Here is a 17,078-nt window from a genome sequence, read left to right as displayed (position 1 = left end):
TAGATATCAAGACATGGAGATCTTTCATATGCACTTGTATACATTTGGTGTCTCGTACCGACATCCTCTGTCAACTTGGAAGAATTTCTAGTTCGAGGAAACGTTCAGGTTCATACAGAAGCATCGCCTCACATGCGTTAAGCCGAGTTATGACCAGTTATAATGTATATGAAGACGTGAGACACCAGATGTGTTAAGGAGAAGCACGGAGCCACTTAACACCTTCTTTGGCAGGTGTTTTTGTTGATGTTACCATCTCTATTTTCAAAGCTAAGCTGCTGGTTCTTGGCTGAACTTGTCTCTCATGTATCACACACACACTGACCCTCTTTTTTCATGCCTTGGTTTCGTATCCTTTCTCTAGCGCTCCCATGTTCGTTCTAGATATCTTACAAAGGAAAGTAGAGTTCACTTGGATGTGGGGGCCATAGCTTCAGGCGTCGTGGTCATGGACTACCGGGAATCTCAAAGGTTCCACTGGATTCCTCTGCTGCTGGCGAGAGGGAAGGCTAAAACAACAGTGGTGTCGACCTCCTCGAAGACCCCAGTTGATTAACCTGGTTTGTTTTCCCTCATTTAGTTCACCATTTGCGGTGATTCGGTAGTATTCTTTCCTGTGTTGACTACCGGAACAACTCAAGTTTGATCTCGGAAGAACTTGACTCGCTTTCGCTTTATCACTCTCTGGTTTTCTTTCGCTGTTCTATACATATTGTTTCGGTCTGTGCACTTAAGGGCAGGTTACCTGTGTGCCTCCACCACTCTAAATCTCTTCAAGCCACAGCATCACATGATAAATGAATTATCAGTAACTCATAACTGGGCTGTTGTAATGTTTTTTTCTTAAACTTCTAAGGCTTAACCACTTTCTAAAATCCTTTTTTTTTCCATCTTCGATACTTGTATTTATTCTATCCGCTTTTCATCTCTTTTTCAAAGGTTTCTTGTCCTTTATCATGTTTTCATTCAGGGTCTGGCTGACCTTCATAAGGGTTTCCATCCGAGACTGGAGTATTTGATATGAGAAAGATAGAGGCAGTCGGGCATGAGAATATATGGCCTGGATCTGAAGACAGTGAGAATATATTTGATATCTAAACTTGAGCGTCTGAGGACCAAGGTGCTCGCGCAACCCATCGTCTTTCCTTAAAGTAGAACACTATTCGTTCACAGAATTTTTTATAAGAATAAAGAGGCGCTTGTGTGAGTAATAATAACGATAATAATGTTTTATTGAAGTCGGCCATTCGGCTGAAAATACATCGTCGAGACAATATAGAACTGGGAGGTCATGGCAGTAATTAGTTCGGTCATTTTGCCTTGAGGCAAAGTAGAGTTTTTTTTTTTCTTTTCCTCTTCATTTAGCTCTGCCACCTTCCACAATAAAATCTACGAACACCTGATCATTTATCATCCTGTTATACATTCATTTCCTCGTGCTCTTTACCTTTTATTTGATCCCAAGTGAGCATACTTGGGGCATATCCCTGCCCTTGCCATGTCAGCTACTGTAAAATGGTGTGTGTGTGTGTGTGTATGTGTGTGTGTTTCAGAAGATTTAGCTAAGCCAAGAGCTGTTCATTGTGATAACCTGGTGGCGTTAGGAGAACCCCCTCTCCTCTTCACGATACCCTAAAAGAAGGATCTTATTCCACTCTGATTTCATCTATTGTCATGCGTGTTTACAAGTTCCTATGATATCATTTGCTTCATTTCCCTTTGTCAAATTGTGATTGACTTTTCCCTTATGTTTGCGAGTCATGATATTATACATCAGAGGAGAAAGTATATACGTTTATAAGTACATCGTCACCGACCACAACACTTGTCAATTTCCCGTAATTTCACCATCGATCAAAGACCGTCTCAGGTGTACCAGGAGGAGGAGGAGCTGTCACAGACGTTGGCTACTCCCTCTCCTCTTGCAGCGTCCCTGGGAGGAGGAGGAGGTGCCTCCGCCTCCGTCGCTTGGGCTCCCGTGACGAGCTTGGGTGCCTCTGATGACACGGCCTGATAACATCTGCCAGCGTGGAGGCGGTGTTGCACACACACACACACACACACACACACACACACACACACCGCTATTACGGGAGTGAGATTGAGTCTGGTGGTGGAGCAAGGACGCCAGACGGGACTCACATCGGCCTCATTCACCTCCTCTCTCACTCATTTAATGAGATATTCCTCAGTGTCTCCCTCACATCAGGTATTTTCCTCCTACCGTCTCTCTCTCTCTCTCTCTCTCTCTCACTCTCTCTCTCTCTCTCTCTCTCTCTCTCTCTCTCTCTCTCTCTCTCTCATCAGCAGGCAGCTCTATAACCTCGTTCACTCCTCGAGTCTCTGCAAATCTGTGTGGTCGATTATTTATACGGGACGGTGAGTGACAGGTAATCGGCCCTCGTGGGATCTCTCATCTCTCTTAACATGCCTTATTAGCTCCCCAGTGCCGTCAACAACCACAATATAGCTACCTAGTTTATTCCCTTCATTCACCAATCTTGTGCTATAAAACTATTGCTTTTCATCTGTCGAATTTCTTGCTATATTTCACGTTATGTCCTCTTGAGTGTTTTATCTTCGCATCTTTCAACAGACTGTTCACTGTTGGTGTTATCGACCTGGTGTAGAAAACATAGGTTGTAAATGAATTGCCTGTTACTCTTCTCTCTTCTATTTGTGCAAATTTATGCTCTCTAACCTCTCACTGTAACTTCAGCTTTCTTAAATCTATTACCATCATTGTTGCCCTCCTCTGGACCTTCTCTATTAGTTCTTTGTGATTCTCATGTGCAGTGACCAAACTCAAGAAAAGAATTGTAATTTTTGGCCTAATTTAGCATGTGAAAAGTGTGCTGGATATTTCTTTATTACTGTCGTATTTACCAGCACACCTGTTACAGACTAATAAGATTAGCGCTTTGCCGACATCTTCGGTACATTGACGACTTCCAAATCCCTCAAACACAAATAGATTCCTGCAGCTTATGTCCTGCAAGATGATAACTGAAGCGAGGTCTCCTTCTTTCGCTGTGTCCTATCCTCATTGCTTTATATTTGCGTGAGTTGAAATTCGTCAATCATGAATCGGAACAACTTTGAAAAGTTTTCTAAGTTCATTGTAAGGTGATGCTATCCTCTTCTCCTTGCTTTCCTTCTGACCTTGACGTCGTCTGCACACGTATCCACCTATGTTCCCAATGCTTCTAGTCAGTCATTTGCGTGGATCAAAAAAGAGTAGTGGTCCCAGGACCGAGCCCTGTGGTATCCACTGGTAACGCCAACCCTTTTCGAAGGCATCGTTTCACACGCGCTTTTCTTTCCTTTCCAGTAGAGATATTTATCCATCGATTGATAGAAAATTTAGCTTCATTTCCACCCTGCCCTTGTGCGGATGGTGTCAAATGCTTTCTCTTAGTCCGTGTGCAAGCAATATACCCATTTTCTTTTCTCCACGACTGAGCTCAGTCTCTCGTAGAAGTTAAAAAGGCTTACTGTGTATGATTTCCCTCAGTCCGTGTTCTATTCCGTACATAATTCTTCCTTTGCAAGTAGACATCCATTTGTTTCTTGATTATCTTTTTTCAGTATTTTACAGACCACACTCAGCAGAGACACTGGTGTGTGGTTCAGCATCACTTCCCTGTCTTCCTTCTTAAAGATGGGCATGATATTTGTTCGTTCCCACTCACTTGGCACTTTGTTTCTCGAACTGACATATTGACCAACATTTCAAGAGTATCTGCACGGTCCTTTGGCACAGTTAGAGACACGCCATCAAAACCATGAACCATATCTGGGTCAGGACCCTTTCGCAGTGTCTCTAGGGCTATTGAGGTTCATATGGGTCAAGACCTCTTCGCATCCTCGCCAGAACCAGTGAGCCTTGTGTGGGTCATGGCCCTTTAATAGTCTCACCAGGGCCATTGAGCCTCATGTGGGTCAAAGCCTTTTAGATGTCTCATCAGGACTATTGAGCCGTATGTAGGTCAAGGCCCTCAAGCAGTCTCACCAGGACCATTGACCTTATGTGGGTCAAGGACCTTTATCAGTCAGTATAATTCTTACCTAAATATTTCGTTGCTTTCCAAGATCTTTTCCTTCCGCTTCACTGGTGTTTGTGGCTATATATTTCTTCTTCCACTGTGGAAACGCTTTTGAACGAGGCATTCAGCTCCTCGTATATTTTCACATTATCTCCTTCAGTTCTTTCCTATGAACCCCTTAGCCTAATCCCGTAGCCCGATAACCTGCTGTTTAATTGATGATTTACTTCTAATAAATTTTTATGGTCGAGTTCCGGATTGTGTCCTGTCTCGCCCAAAACGATCTCAGATTTCCTCTCTTCCTCGTTTCGTATTTTTCTCTCTCACTGCTTGCTCTATTATGTCTTATTATCTATTTCTTCTGTATGGAGAGGGAGGTCTGCACTCATGGGACCCCACATTTCTCGAACTTCATCTAATATAACTGAAGATTTTTACACTTCCTGTATGTTTTCCACATTTTTAGTTTTCATCATTCAGTATATTCCATTAACCCACGACTCGTATATTATTAAAGAACATATCTACTATATCATTTCTAACAAATTTCTCGCTTAATATCATCATATGGCCTTTGATTGTTCAATCTTCGCATCTAAGATTTATGTATTAACGACATCATCAAAATGGTTACAGTAACTTGAGGTTTGTGATCAGATCACCCATCGCTCCTCTTTCCTCCATTGTGGACGAAGTGAAAGCCTCTCACAGACAGACCAAATCTTCTTTTTCTACCGAAGAATATTAGCCAAATAAGATATCTGTACGATAAATCCCAGTGTGTATATATATATATATATATATATATATATATATATATATATATATATATATATATATATATATATATATATAATATATCCTCCCAGATGATACTTTGAAGATGAGTCTAGATATACCAGATTTTCAACTACGTGCAGATCAACTGTAAATCCCCGTGAGATGATCAGTGTTGCAACACCAGAAACATTTCATTTCGAGAGTTTCAGATTCATATTCTCCAGCCTAAGTATGTGGACACGCGCATGTGTCCGTTTCTTTCATGGCTATTAATTTTTTGCAATGACCGATTTATAAATAGTGTATTTGCAGTTGTCCATTTATTTGCAGTTGTCTTTATTTGCAGTTTATTTATTGAGTCTTCTATTCATTTTCGGTTATCTATCTATAGGCATTTATCTATTTGCGGTTATCTATTTATTTGCAGTTTTTTGTTCTGTATATGGAGGGAGTTCTGTACCACTGGGGCTCCCATATCTTGGTCTTTCTGTACTGTCATCAGACAGGTTTTGGAACTTCTGTATCCCTCTTCCAGGTTTTGGAACTTCTGTAGCCCTCTTCCAGGTTTTGGAACTTCTGTAGCCCTCTTCCAGGTTTTGGAACTTCTGTAGCCCTCTTTCCTTCCTTTCATCTTCTGCTCGCATGCTATAAGAATATTATTCTTTTTTATTTTTCAAACGTGTGTTTGTATATTTAGGTTTGTGTATTTGTGTATGTGTATACATATGTATTCATAAGTGTGTGTACACGTGTTTTGTATCAGTGTGTTCGAGAATGTATGTGTATATTGTGTATGTACGTTTATGGGAGTGTATGGCTATGGATGTGTTGATTGTGGGTGAATGTATATATAGGGGAGGAGGGGTACGTGTGCGTGTATAGGGGGAGGAAGGATGCAAATGCATGTATAGGGGGAGGAAGGATGCGTGTGCATGTATAAAAACGTAAAAAAGCTGGCGGAAGGAAAAGACAAGAAAGAAGACGATGAAAAGAGAGGAAAGAAGAAAGAGAGCAGAGTGTTGTGGGGAAGGGAGAGACTGCAGGAGAGCAGGAAGGTGGGGGAGTAAGTTCATTAATGGGAGAGTGTGCTTGGGTGAGCCGGCCAGACCTACCAAATGCGCCCGAACTCATTCAACGCGTCAGCGCCTCGACTCTGTAGATTGCCACACACACACACACACACACACACACACACACACACACACACACACACAGGTCAGCGCTACGCGGCAGGGAAGAGCAGACCCTAGTCTACTCCGACGGCAGGTCAGTCCACTCAACCCCATCGGGAAGACGGCGTCGCTTCGAAACATCATACAGGTGTTGGAACTTGCGAAGTAAGACGTAGTGTTGACTTGACCTGGACTCTGGAGTCTCGGTGAATGTGATGACGAGACTCGAAACTTAGCAGCGAGACTTGGAGACTAGACCCAGTGAGGAACTGAACCCTGAAGCATAGCAGTGTGACCTAGAATGTGCCTGTGTGACCTAGGGTGGACAATAACGCAACTAGGAGGAGTGATAAACGCAGGTGACCCGTGGCGAGACCTGGAGTATAGGAACGAGTCCAGCTGTCGCAGGAGTTGGGTCATGCTGCAGGACCTGGACGCCTCTGATCTGACTCCTGGCGACAAGTATAGATGACCTCAATGTTACACTGTAAACAAGTCATATTATACTTTATTTTACCGACGTCTAACCTGTATCTGTGGATGGTTGTGGATCCAGACACTTGAGTGAGCGTGGCGTGTCGGGATAATTTTGTGTATGGGTAGTCATGATCCCGCTTGCAGTAATCGCCAGGAGACATTTGGCCATAACGACATTTCTCCCCTACTTTCTTCCTTTCGTATGAGTAGCAACTGTGACATGAAAATCTGCAGGTTTTCGTTTTCTTCGTCTTGGGTGACTCTATTATAAAGAAGGCTCTTTCTCCTCAAACTACGATTCGACGTGTATGAAATCCTTCGACCACTACAGGGGGAACTCAAGCGTTCACTGCGTTGTGCCCAGAGTTGCTATCGTCCCATGTATTGTTCCTCTGGCGTATCCAAATGTCGGAAAACCTCCTGCAGGAGGACTCTTGGATAGATCCCTCACACAAGGGATCCACTGCAGTATGAGATCGGGTATCGAAAGCCCTTACTTCGAAGTGACTATGTCGTTACGTATGCCATACGGACGTGTGCAAACCCGTCCTACTTGGCTGATGTGTTTGGAGATGATAAGAGACTAAAAGATACCAGCCATTGAAATGTTAATACCATGGGATTATTTTGTTTTTTCTTTTAATGAAAAGTCGCATATCTTTGGTGAGGAAGGTTGTAATTCATGTCGCCATCCGTAATGATGGTTGGGTTCCATGGCTAATGACGACAACCATGTCATTGGTCGTTCTCATTAATTTTTATGTAGGTAATCTCACGCTGTAATCATATACATCCAGGAGACTGAACAAGCCCATGAATCTGTGTAATATCTCCCGTGATTTTGTTGCAGTATTGGTAACAGTATTTTTGTGCCTACCCATTTGGGAGGCGACCCCCCTTGCTTGCCCCTTCATCTGGAGTCCATAGGAATAGAACTCGTACAAAGAACAGATGGTCTACACAACCTTCCTCGCCTCGGGCCTCGGTGTATGTTTTGCCAGAGTGATGACTTGTTGTCCAAGAGATTTCTCAAGTGTATGCTACGTACCCTCCTCGTCTGTTGATATATCTGGATACGGGATCACGAACGTAAATAGGTGTAAAGTCTGTGACGAAAAGGGGAAATATACCTTTGTAATGGCATGATAATCGTCTCTATGGCTAAAGCCTAAACTTCTCTACACGTACTATTCCTGTATATTACACCTTCCTGATCACTTTCCATTTACACAAATAAGACGAATCATCCCTTCTCTATTGTCCTCGGATGATGTTCCTGCATGCTGTTCTCGGACACCCTTCTGTTCTGCTGTATCCACTGTATCTTAAATATGCAAACTACATTGACGGCAACATGAGTGCCAGCCGACATGCAACAGGACCCAGGGCTATCCGATGCCTTGTCTTTGATCCTCTCCTGTATAATGTCAAAGGTAATTTGGTTACCATGCCTCATGCTGCTGAGCAAGAGGGTCTTATCAGCTTGATCTTGGCCATGCCTTCAAAGATTCGGGTGTTAGTACCTACCTACGTGAGTTTCGATCTTATGTACATGACAGCCCGTGACTGGATATGGATTTAGATCTCCCATCATTAGATGCTGCATTCAAAGCGCTAAACCTAATCAGGTGTACGAGATCGAGGACGGGATCAGGATCACAAGGCTTATAGGTGATTGAAATGCGATTGAATGCTTCTCCAAACAGTATGTCATGAATAAATCTATACTATGAAAATGGACGATCGTTTCCTCTGTTTATAGATACGTCGAGGAAGTTCCCAGTCGCACGATGACTAACCCCGCCTTACACAGTTGCCAGTAATTCATCCATTTCCTTGTCTGGATAGATTTTGTTGGCTGCTGGGTTCGACATGGTTTCTGGAAAAAATAATACTATATTTTTTTCTCTTAAGTTGGAGGTTCCAGTCACAGACAGAAGTCCACATCAAGGCCGGGCCTTCATTGATATATAGAGAGGTTAATAAAAGGGGAAAAAAATAGAGGAGGAAAGTATTTAAGAATTTTGGAAGAAGTGAAAAACTTTATTTTTAAAGGTGCCATGTCACTGGGAAAGACATGAGACTGTGGACAGTTCCAGAGCTTCGAAGTTTAGGGAAAGAAACAGTTATCAAAACGGCCCACCCTTGACTTGCCAGCGGCCACACAATAACAATGTGACGCAACAGTTTGTCGAGTATTAGGTGATTTAGATAATGGTGGGGGTGCACAAGTAGCTAGCTCTCGTGAGCAAAAACTAAAAACTGATACCTGTAGAAGAGGGAAAGTGAACCAACATTGCGGAGTAGGGCGAATGGGTCAAGTTTTGCAGTCAGCCCAGGAGAGTTGATAAGTCAGACCGCTTTCGACTTTATCAAGTTTGTTTGCTGAGCTTAAACCGCCCCCAGATGTGAGAGCAATACCCCATACACTGACGGATCAGACCTTCGTGTAAACGGAGCGACTACTTGTAAGAAAAGAAACTTCGACATCTAAACAGGACTCCCAGTTTCTTAGAAGCAGACTTAGTTATTTTCGTAACGCGTTTTCCTAGGCTTTCAAAATTTATCTCTAAATTTATTCATATGTCATTTACATTTGTGGCACTTCTCCCGGGTTCAGTATATACACTTCTCTTTGTTTCACTCCTGCTTCAGGGGAAGAATTCTCATCACTACCATAATAAGAATATATGTCATATTTTCATTCATTCATGATTATCGCCAAATTCGCGAATCCTGGGTGACGGGCGTTCAAAACATTAATCAGAGTTTGGAAATTAGGACACATTACACAAGCTAATCACTTGCATGTCAGGTTGTCATCAGGATATTTAATGGGTGTGATGATGGTGCTTCCAGGAAAACCAGTTAATTCATATTCATGATAACGTCAATTTTCCAAATGATTAATGAAAAGGTTTTTTTTTTTTAAACTAAATACTCGAATCATGTGATATAAATTGCATTTTATGTTTGGTTGTTTATGCAAGTTCATAATAAGGATTGGGTCAGGTTTTCATTTAAATTAAGTGGTTTTAGGGATCTGTTGCTCTGTCTAAGCATTCAGCACAGCAGGTTGCCAATTTATCAAGCATTATCATGATAATCATGGCTCACATATACGGTGAGAATTCATATGATCTTGGAATTGTTCATGACGCCTGATAGCATTTAAAGATTTATCGATTGTAGAAGGTAGAACTACGATGACGGTTTTCATGACTCTGGCATTTAATTGGCCTAAAGTCCTAACAACCAGCCAGCCATGGTGATGTCACCATGGCTGTTTGATGTGTTTTATGGCTAGGATATTAAGTGGGATCTGAATCAGCACTAGGTACTAGCGACGCATTGCTCAACCTTGGTCTAACAGGAGAGAAGCCACAACAGTTGGTTTCTGTAGATGATGCTGTGCTGTTGGCTGAATCTGAAAACAAGTTGTAAATAGAATAGTGGGTCACTCTGATTCTCTTTAAGAAATGGATTCTGTACGCAAGTACGCGCGAGAGCAAGCTTTTGTTTTAGACTAGACTGTGACAGATGTTAAGTGGAGAAGAATCAGAAGATATTGATTGAAGTATTTGGAAGAGATGATCACTGAGGATGGTTATGGAGACCTGAAATTGAGGGCACATTCTTACAAGAGAGATGAAATGTTCACTGACGATTTTAATGAACGGAAAGAATGTTAGTGTAAAGTTGCGGAAGAACCTCGTATGATATGATCATTGTCTCAACTCTGATGTTTGGACGCGAAACTTTAACTTTCTAAAAGAAGGTCATATACAGGGCAAGGGGAGGGCGCTGAGGGGCCAGATACAGTACATAGTCAAGATGGAGAAGGTGTGTGATGTGAAAAGGTCTTTAGACGTTCATATGTGGAAACCGTGCTTGATTGGGTGCAAGGCAGATGACAGGTCGTTGAAGAAAAGGACGTGATAATTGGGGAAACTGACACTGTGAATAAATTTCGACTATTAGGAGGGCTTAGTTGACCAAACGCCTCCACGCGTGACCACGCCCAGCTTTATCCTGTGACTAAGACCTTTGACATTTTGACCCCAAAAGCTGGACAATCAGGGTATGAGATATGGATCAGAGCTCCAAGGATCCATCAAGATGTGTGTCAGTGGCTCTAGTTACTAATTGCCTGGTATGAGCCCGAGATCTTGGCCAAGAGAGTAATCGCCGCGTGAATGTGTTGAGGGTCAGTCAGTCCCCTGTCTGACATTGCAGTCTCGGTCTCGGCAGTGTCTCGTGGTCGTATGTTCGAGGACAGTGGCACTCGAGGACAGTGGCACTCGAGGACAGTGGCACTCGAGGACAGAGGTACTCTCGCTCCACGCTGTTCTTTCTACGTCATCTCGCTTACGTCAGAGGCTTCAGTCAAGGATAGGAGACCTTGTTGAAGTAGCAATGAATAAAAGAAAGAGGCAGTATAGCTAAGAATACGGTTATATACGGGTCTCTCTCTCTCTCTCTCTCTCTCTCTCTCTCTCTCTCTCTCTCTCTCTCTCTCTCTCTCTCTCTCTCTGCATGCGTGGTGGTCTGGCTCTAACACTACTAAAAGAATATCCAGTCCCCTTAAAAGCAGAGGGAGAGAGCTTCCCATATAGTTTGTTCAGTCATGATTTACAGTAGCAAGTTTGACAGACACTCGGACACCATTAAAAGCTTACACTAACTCGTTTTCAGATTCACGGAAGTGTTGTAAGGCAAGGCAATGTATACCACCTTGTTCATTTCTTGTGACTCTTTTGTTTCCCATCATCAGACTCCATTGATATCACCATACGATGGGTAAGTCATGAGACTCCTATCATATCACAGTACGATGGTTAAGTCATCAGACTCCATTGATATCACCGTACGATGGGTAAGTCATGAGACTCCTATCACATCACAGTACGATGGTTAAGTCATCAGACTCCATTGCTATGACCATACGATGGGTAAGTCATCAGACTCCTATCACATCACAGTACGATGGTTAAGTCATCAGACTCCATTGCTATGACCATACGAGGGTGATGATAAGTGTAGTCCGCAAGTGGCAGCTTATGTGGGTGCAGATCGGCAGGCGATGGTGCACGGGAGGGACCTCCTTCAGTGGAATCATCACCCACGTCTTATTAAGCCATCTCCTCCTCACACCGTAGCGAAGAGGAGGAGGCTGTACGCTGAACTCATCTCGTTCTTGTAAATCCACGAGGAGCAACTTTCCCATGAAAACAATCGCCTCTGCAGAATGATACAGTTTACATCGTGTTTTCGGCGTCAGAAGGAGAGTCCTGATTTGCTTGCGTCCATCTGTCACCCGGAGCTGTTGGTTGGTAGTGAGTCTGGGTGAGTGAGTTGCAGCAGACTCGACTACTCCTGCGTCAGGAGGCATGGTTGTCGTCGACCCACGAGGCCAATGCTGATAACATGTGCAGCGGGTGAAAAAAGCTCATTCGGAAACATTTTCCAAAGTCATTATGCATAATGAAGGCGAGTACTTGATTAGAAGTGAGGGCGTTCGCTTTAAAGTTTCCTCCAATTTTTATCCATTCGGACGAAGTGTTCGTGTTAATTTCCGTAGGGTTTTATGACAGGAATTCGCCATGATAATGATGAGGAAGAATTAGGAAGCTCTTTGATGAATATTAAATCAGTCGTATAGCTAAGAGTAGCCGCGTCTTAGGCGATAATTTCAACTTGTTAGATTAAAGGAGAATGACTGACTTTGACCCTGACTTTTGACCCAACAGAATCGAAAGGTGGACCTCAAGTCTCAATATAAGATACTTATGAGAGTATGAGCTTGAAGTGAATGCCTATTGTAACTGCAGGGGGGATGGTCTGCACTTACAGGAACAGCCTCCACTTGTAAGTTTGTAAGTAAAGAAAAAAACGAATGTAAAAAGTCTCTCTCTCAACCGGAAGACGCGGAGTCGTTTACATATTACAAATACATTGTAATTGCGCATGAAGATGATAATAGATCGTGTGATATGGGAGGAAATTTTATCTCCGCGAACAACAACAACTTACCCAGAAGGTGAGTAGAGCGATAGGAACCAGAGGTTTGATATGTAGACGCCCTTGATAACATCCTGCCAGTAACGATGCGCGTCACGGGTGATGCAAGCCTGGCAGTGACGAGGAGAGTGATGGAGGAGGTCTGGCAGCGACGGTGCAGGGTGGAGGAGGTCTGGCAGCGACGGTGCAGGGTGGAGGAGGTCTGGCAGCGACGGTGCAGGATGGAGGAGGTCTGGCAGCGACGGTGCAGGGTGGAGGAGGGCTGGCAGCGATGGTGCAGGGTGGAGGAGGTCTGTCAGCGACGATACTGGGTGGAGGAGGGCTGGCAGCGACGGTGCAGGGTGGAGGAGGTCTGGCAGCGACGGTGCAGGGTGGAGGAGGACTGGCAGCAGCAGTGCAGGGTGGAGTGCAGGCCAGGCAGGAAACGTAATAAAGACCTGATGATCTGTAAGGAGAGAACATTATCCTAAATACCTGACCTATTTAGATACAGTTTCCATCTCTGGTCACCAGTGTGGCTTCCGTAAGGTGAGATCCACCGGAGATATTCTTTCCTACCTTACTGATGTCTGGTTATCATCCCTGAAGGATTTGGGGGAATCATGTGTAGTTGTCTATGATATATCCGAAGTTTTTTCACCCTGTAGCATCGGGGTCTCATCTCTAAGCTCCTCATTTGGCTTCTTTCCCTCACTTTGCTCTCTTATATCTTCCTGTCTAGCCAACTTGATCCACTTGCCCTACGCCGTAGTGTTGGTTCACTTTACCGATTCTATAAGTATCATAAACTTTGTTTATTCTCTCGAGAATTGGCTGCTTGTGTGTCCCCACTAAGTAGACCACGCAACACTCGGCAAGCTGCTGCGTCACATGATTACTGTGTGGCCGTTGGCAACTGAAGGGTGGGCCGTTTTGATAACTGTTTCTTTTCTTACACCTCGAAGCTTTGGAACTCACTACCCTCTCATGTCTCTCCCGATAACTGTAAGCTGGCACATTCTAAAAGACAGACTTTTCACTTTCTCCAGAATACCTAAATACTTTCCTTTCTCCTTTATTCCCTTTCATTAAGGTTTCCATATTTGTCAAAATCCGGCCTTGATGTGGACTTCTGTCCGTAACTGGAGCCTCCAACGTAAAAAAAGAAATTATTCAGGCAGGATAGTAAAGCAGAAGACTTCTCCCCACCCACGTCTCTGACATTGTGCAGGAAAGTGTCTAAGGATGAACACCACTTATTATAGACAGAATATATTGGAATGGTGATTTCATTGGAAAGAATGAATGTAAAATTTTCTCATCTAATTACATCCATTGAACTGTGTGGAGAAGACGGTAGTTTAGCCTCTATTCTAAAGAAAGATAAAGGCTGATACATCATCTTATTGTCATTTTTGAGGAGCTTTATTCATTGATCATGAAAGTATTTGTGTGGCTTTGTTGTGAATTCACCGACCGATCGCTTTCTCACTAATCATATCTGATGGTTTAGCTTGTTCATGTATTCTGTAAACTCTTTGGCTGTAATTTCTTTTTTTAAGGCCAAATTTGTGTTAGATCTCCATCCCCCCCTAACTTTTGCCATTACTCTTGGTCTGTCAAGTTATATCGTCAAAATTACTTGGAGTCTGCAATATTTTTTTCTTTTTTTTTTTTGTCAGGAGAAAATATAATTCCAGATAATCCTTCTTCATAAGGTTTTCTTCACAGAGAGGCGAATTACTTTCTTATAATTCGGTATTCGTTTGATTTTTTCTTTGAAAAGTTTAGAAACCAGGGCGTTTATACTTTGGCTTATGTTTTGGTAGCAATAAGTGCACAACGGATACTCATTATGGTCTGACTAGAGCTTTCATACTTTGGTTTATACTTCAAGTTACGAACTTTTACAATGTATGTACATCCTTCATCACATACAGCTAAGCTTTGCTCTCCTTTATCTTAGGAGTGGAAGTCTTGAGTCCGGCACCGAAGCTGCTGATGGCGCAGGATCGTGAGGGGGAAAGGTGGTGGTAGTCGTACAGGCCTGGCAGCGAGGTGTTCAGGCGATGCAGGTGGACAAGTGACTGGGGTTTTACCAAGCCAGGAGAGAAGGTAAGGCTCTTGCCCGCCGCAAGCGTGTCACTTAAGTCAAAGAGTCGGTAAGTGGTAGAGGCTTGGTAGTTGTGGAGATACCGATGCTACAGAGGCGGCTGAGGAGGTGCAGATGGTCGAGGAGTGAGGGGAGAGGGAGGAGGTAGATTGGTGAGGAATGGTTCATCTCTTGAGAGCGAAGAGGAGGAGAAGGAAGGGTCGAGTCTACGGTCCTACCCATACCCGTATCGCAGTCTCTGTTGCGTTCCTCCTCCTCCTGCTGCTGTAACTGGCGCCTCCAGTGGGCCTCCCCAGGCCAGGCATCTTTACGACCGTAGTTCGTCCTTGTTTGTTGGCGCGGTTTAATTGCTTCAGCGCTCTTAATTAGTCGCGGGGGGGTGGGAGGGTGGGGTGGTTACCAACTTCCCCCGATTATTCATGGTTAACGAACTTGCTTTTGCAAATCTCTGGCGGTAAACATCTTTTAATTACAGAATATTGTTTTTATTGATTACTCTCCTAAACTACCCCATATCAGGGGAGCTGTGTGGCCTTAATGGCCTAAGCTACAAGCCAGCCATTAAGAGTTATATATATATATATATATATATATATATATATATATATATATATATATATATATATATATATATATATATATATATATATAATGTGTTTGTATGCTTGCCTTTTTCCGATTGAACGAGGTAAGAACAAGAATAGATGACTGAGCCTTAGAGGGGAAAAAATCCTCACTTGGCTCCTTCCTCTGTTCCTTTCCGAAAGGAATACAGGTAGGGAGGATTTCCAGCCTCCCACTCCTGCCCTTCTAAGTCGCCTTCTACGACACGCAGGGAATACATGAGTAGTATTCTTTCTCCCCTATCCCCATATATATATATATATATATATATATATATATATATATATATATATATATATATATATATATATATATATATACTGATGTTCCCTGGCGTTGGAACGGGGAAAAAAGATTGCTCATTGGCATTAAATTATTTAGCTTTAAGTTTCAGTGGAGTGTTGGCTGAAACCAGAAATTTGAGGCTCTGCACATAGCCACAGGGAGGGAGGGAGAAGAAAACCCCAGTGGCTCTTGGAGGAAGTAAGTGGTCGTTATCAAGACTCCGAAAAAGAGGGAAGACTTAGGAAATTATATTGCATTAACGGAGGGTTGATAACCTCACCCCACCAACGAATCCTTGCTTGGAGAGTCGGGTATTGCACAAGCGGTGGCCTCGAGTGTTGTTGGTTCGTAATTGGAATCCCGAGTGACTGACTGACTGACTGACTGACTGGCTGGCTGGCTGACTGGCTGGCTGGCTGGCTGGCTGACTGACTGAGTGACTGACTGACTGGCTGGCTGGCTGACTTGACTAGACTGATGGGATGAATTTTCGTATACCCACCCACCCACCACTCCCCACCCTCAACATGGAAGAGGAGGTGACTGGCCTGGCGCCTCTCTCTCTCTCTCTCTCTCTCTCTCTCTCTCTCTCTCTCTCTCTCTCTCTCTCTCTCTCTCTCTCTCTCTCTCTCTCTCTCTGTATAATTTGGATACTGACGAACTCGTCCAGTTTTATTGAGCCTTTCGTAGAAACATTTTGACTTTGACCTTTGCTTTCGACGAGGGTTGGTCTCTCTCTCTCTCTCTCTCTCTCTCTCTCTCTCTCTCTCTCTCTCTCTCTCTCTCTCTCTCTCTCTCTCTCTCTCTCTCTCTCACCTTGGTCGAGAAATACCGCTCTTCGAAAGCAAGGCTTGTCATTTCTTTAAGACTGAGGATCGGGTCGGTAAAGTCTTGCGGAGAGAGTAGATGAAATATGAATGTATTTTTGTCAAAAGTTATGAAATATTACTATTCTAATTACCTAATGAAACTGGATGCTAATGAGGAATTACGGAAATACTGACAAAGAGTAAAATGGGTGCTGATGATGCCTTATTGAATGAATAAATCCCTAACACACACACACGTTTGAATCAAGTCAATTCAGTCAGTTCTGATACTCTCGCTAGGACACCAAATCCACCAGTGTGAGTGTTGAAGCCTGTCTTACTCGTGCATCAGCACCCACTACATTGCCACTGGAGAAAGTTTGAGATCTTAGTTATTAAGAAACATAGGAAGTTTTGCTGCCTGCGCCTTACACGTTGGAGGTGTGAGGCTATTATGTGGAGCAGTGTGTGTTCAGACGATGTATTGATTGTATGTATGGCCTTGAACGAGATGATGTGGTCATGGGGGCGAGAATATGTATGACCTTGGACGAGAAAATCATACATTTCTCCTCGTTCAAGGCCATTTAACTATACATATATTTCCCTCGAAAGTCGCTTGTTTTCCCCAGTATTTGCTAGTACTGCCCACTTAACGTGTGTGTGTGTGTGCGTGTGAAGGTTGCGTGGGCAATATAGTGTAGCGTACATAATGCATTGTCTCGTTGACATTACGCCCCGTGGCATATACTTTTTATGCAGTATACGCAAT

The 17,078-nt window shown here is 43.4% G+C and overlaps 1 long non-coding RNA gene across 1 annotated transcript in view; it reads left to right on the top strand.

Moving 5' to 3' along the window:
• Positions 1 to 17,078, top strand: part of LOC139750127 (uncharacterized) — a 235,285-nt gene that overhangs the window by 166,028 nt on the left and 52,179 nt on the right. Inside the window, exon 4 of the long non-coding RNA XR_011713089.1 lies at positions 14,442 to 14,590. This is a non-coding gene — a long non-coding RNA (uncharacterized lncRNA). The remainder of the gene's footprint in view (positions 1 to 14,441; positions 14,591 to 17,078) is intronic.

This window comes from Panulirus ornatus, chromosome 9, assembly GCF_036320965.1.
Source record: "Panulirus ornatus isolate Po-2019 chromosome 9, ASM3632096v1, whole genome shotgun sequence".
Taxonomy (NCBI): domain Eukaryota; kingdom Metazoa; phylum Arthropoda; class Malacostraca; order Decapoda; family Palinuridae; genus Panulirus; species Panulirus ornatus.
Note: the sequence above shows the minus strand (reverse complement) of the source record. Positions and strands in the feature narration are given on the sequence as shown.